The sequence below is a fragment of the Papaver somniferum genome, chromosome 10, assembly GCF_003573695.1.
Source record: "Papaver somniferum cultivar HN1 chromosome 10, ASM357369v1, whole genome shotgun sequence".
In the NCBI taxonomy this organism is placed as follows: domain Eukaryota; kingdom Viridiplantae; phylum Streptophyta; class Magnoliopsida; order Ranunculales; family Papaveraceae; genus Papaver; species Papaver somniferum.
The window spans coordinates 153,193,865-153,198,150 of NC_039367.1; the positions used below are offsets into that span (position 1 = coordinate 153,193,865).

General features: G+C 34.7%; 1 long non-coding RNA gene across 1 annotated transcript; it reads left to right on the forward strand.

Moving 5' to 3' along the window:
• Positions 1–246: 246 nt before the first annotated feature.
• Positions 247–2,144, forward strand: LOC113317810. The gene is made up of 2 exons (XR_003344033.1): positions 247–1,258; positions 1,686–2,144. It is a non-coding gene; the product is annotated as an uncharacterized LOC113317810 (long non-coding RNA).
• The last annotated feature ends 2,142 nt before the right edge of the window (positions 2,145–4,286 follow it).

Here is a 4,286-nt window from a genome sequence, read left to right on the forward strand (position 1 = left end):
GAAAATAAAGTCCCACATTTGACACGTTGGAATAGTTGATTGTTTACAGCCACAATTATGCAGCAACAATTATCATATTTAACCTTCCTTAGTTTGGTAATTTTTACGGTATCGTTGTTGTCGTGAGATGGTGACTTGAAAAAAGATTGAGCAAGCGGAAACTCTTATTATCAAATAGGTTCTCTAACTTCAGTTCCTTACCCATATCCATTGATTATTTTCTTCTCAGTTCCCTCCAACATTTTAATTCCACCAGTATTTTCACTTTGACTAATTTCTATATATAGTGAATTATTATTTAATAAAACTGTAATACGATGTGCAGTCCAACTAGTTTCCTCTTTTATGTGTGTATAATGTAACCTAGCTATGTATTACAACTAATTTCTCTAATACGATGGTTCTCCTTCTTGCCTCTACATCTCCTTCCTTCACTTCTGATTCCGTGAAGCTCTAACCAACTGATTCTTGTTCTTGAAAAACAACCTGAAGCCGACCAAAATCGATGAGTTTCATGATCATCAGTCGCATCCGAAGAGAGAAATCTTCACAAACGAAGAAAAAGATAAGTTTCCTCTTTTTAATCATCTTATCTCTAATACAATCTGATATATTTTTTAATTGATAAAAAAAAACAGATTAGCCGTCACTAAGATTGTATTCTTCCCGTCCTTTTCTTTTTGTTCCAAGTGAGCACAAAACCAATAGAAATATCGGCGGCCGTTTCTATCTGTATTACATAGTTTCAATTGAAAATCAAAAGAAAACTAATGGTTTGATGATGTGTATAACGTATACTGTTTTGGGAGGTAGATCTTCATTTAAGATCAATGATTTGGGTTTTTGTTACTGTGTATGTAACAAATAATCAGGGATGGTCCTAATCTAGTACGTTTGTAAATCAGGGATTAGTTTGATTGATCCTAATCTATTCCGTTTGTGTATGTACTAATTAGGGATTAGTTGGACTAATATAATAATCCCCTTATAATCCTTACTTTCTGTAGTATGGGAGTTGCTTGCGGATCTAGATTGATGGGAAACCTGAGGACGAAAATGTTCCGAGGAGAAGAAAGCCGTGCAGTAAGACTCACCAGGTCCGATCCAACTCAACCAGGTCTGAGTCGATCCAACTCACCCGACCCAATCTTGTTCCGACCCGTTCCAGCTGTGGCCCGTCCTGTTTTAGTTCTCTTGGTACGTGCGAGACTAAGGCTGTTCCGGTTTTGTCTATATAGAGAGGGAACCAATATACGAGGTATGTAACTAATGTAATGTGGTATTTTACATTAAGCACCTGTTGGGTTTATTTATTTGTTTTTTCAGAACATGTCTAGTTCTGGTTTTTTTCATAGGATAAGTCCATAAACAGTCATGTTAAATTGTGAGTGCTAAACTCGATCATTAAGAATTGTGGTCTTAATGTTATCTTGTTCTCTTGCGTATGATATCGGCTATGGTTGAATGGTGTCTTTTGTTCAATTGGTTGTACCAACTCGATCAAATATATTTATTTGGGGTTTAGAAGTACTTGAACATCATTATTGCGTACTTGATATTTTCTTAAAAAAATTTGAATGTTTCGTGGAATATAATCTACTTGCTCGACTATTAATCTACGAGGTATGTAACTAATGTAATGTGGTATTTTACATGTGAAAACTACAACCACACCCATGTTCCAGATTTTGGACACTGTGAAATCCACCGACAAAAAGGTTCAGGCACGCACCCATTTCTTCTGTCAAAATTATTTCTAAACCCAAAATTTTTAGAATTTTGTTTCCGTTTTTTAACAGTTCAATCTCCTCTTCTCTGTATCTCTCTTTGTGTCTCTCGAGATCCAAAGCAAGGAAGAAATAAGAAACTAACCAGAAGAAGGAATAGAAGAAAATCAGAAAAGATGTTTTCTCTGATGGCGAACTAAATAGCAGATCTAAAAATTGATGGAGAAAGATCATGATGATGGTGACTGCCGGTGGGTTGCTGAAGGTGCTAGAAGACATGGGTCTTCGTTGGATATCAATTCTATTGGAAATCGACTAATACGAGCAAGTTTTTTTTTTTGTGTGTGTGCTTGACAGGAAAGTGATGATGTTGGTGATAAGTTGTTCATTTTTTGAGCTTTTAAATCACTGAATTCCCGATTTATTGAGGTTCTTCTGCAATTACATCAATTAGAACAAATGATTCTTTTAGGAGTTGATTGTGCTGATGAGATTCTTTTATTCCAGATACACACAGTGTCTCATGGCTAACACCAGTGGGAAGAAGTTTATCAAAATTGATGTCAGTTCAGATACCGTTTGCCCATGGTGTTTTGTAGGCAAGAAGAATCTTGATAAAGCTATTGAATCATCAAAGGATCAATTTGACTTTGAGGTACTCACTTTTCCATATCATATCTCTTGCCTAATTACTTGGTTCACTTATCATCCTCTAGCCATGTTTGTTTTTCTGATTACTATGGATATATACTTGCAGGTTAGATGGAATCCGTACATGCTTAACCCTTCTGCGCCAAAAGAAGGTGTTCTTAAACGGGATTTCTACAGGGAAAAGTTTGGACCTCGTGTTCAACAAATTGAGGTCGAATGACAGAGGTTTGCCTCGATCTCACTATAAAATTAGGGATGGTGATTTGTATACAGGTTATGCATCTATAACTTTGTAAAATTTCAAGGTGCGGATTTTTAGATATGTTATATCCAAGTTGTGTTACCAATTATATCCCTGATGCATAACCTGTTATGCGGATGCATAATCCGTCATGCAAACATTTTTAATAATTTCCTATAATTATGGGTGTCACGGAACTAAAAATTAATTGTGGGCCTGACAATGAGAATATTATTTTCTTTGGGCCTGCGCCTAAGTTTCCCATTTTACATTGAACACATGTTGGGCTTATTTATTTATTTTTTTCAGAACATGTCTAGTTCTGGTTTTTTTCATAAGATAAGTCCATAAACAATTATTTTAAATTATGAGTGCTAAACTCGATCATTAAGAATTGTGGTCTTAATGTTATCTTGCGTATGATATCGGCTATGGTTTAATGATGTCTTTTGTTCAATTGGTTGTACCAACTCGATTCAAATATATTTATTTGGGGTTTAGAAGTACTTGAACATCATTATTACGTACTTGATATTTTCTTCCCAAAAAAATTTGAATGTTTCGTGGAATGTAATCTACTTGCTCAACTATTAATCTGCCAGTATTTTATGAGTTCAAATAAAATCCACATGTATTCCAATTTTTTTGGAAGAAATCACGAAAGATGATATGAGTCAGAAAATTTCCATTTCTCTACTTCATCTATGTATATGTGGAAGCATGACAACAAGAGAAATATCTTTAGCAATTTATTCAACCTAAAGTAACTGGTTAACACGTGTAGTAAGATTCTCTTGGCCTGTTGAGATAAAGAGATTTCTCAAGTTAAGCTAAATGTAGCAAAATTAAAAATGGAAAGCACCCCGAAAGGGTTAGACATACTGACTTATATAAAGCACATGTGAAAAGGGACATATGTATCATGAGAAAAAGATGTACTTTTGTCTTCGAGTATGAGATCAGCTAAAATGTAATTGTAGCTCCATCTTAAATGAAAGAGTTGGAAATGCACCTGGTCATAGGTGTTGGTATATACAATGTAATGTGTGTATCATAATAGCAACCAATTTTCGCATCAACTTTAATGGCAACAAGAACTTTGTCGGGCCAATTGACTATCTTATTGAGTTGAACTAGATCCAATGTCTTCACTTATGGAATGAAAACACGAGACATAAATTCTTTAAAGCACTTGAGATATATTGGGTGACACGTAATATATATTCACTCTAAAGTACTTGAGTTGAATCCCACTTTTATTGCGTAATAAGGCCACACCACTTATTAAAACTCTCAATACCCAAGTGTCTAACTCATAGTTGTTTTTCTTCCACTAGCTTAAGGAATTTAAACTAGTTGTTGAACTATTTCCTTATAATGTAACTACGAGGATTGGATCATCGAGCGAAGAACTACTCAAAATTTGTTTTCAAGATAGAACAAAGACGTAACAAAATTTCTACATGTACCAAGAGATAATCACACCTTTTTAAATTCCACAGAAACCCATGCAAGTGGATATCATGTGAAAACTCACAGTGATGAGAATGTAATTGAATGCATCTTCTAAAGTCTCTAATGTATTAGAGAAACTAGTGAGTCAATCTAGTGAAATGTAAATCACTATAGTATTTGGATTATTGAATCCATATTGACTCCGACGATGA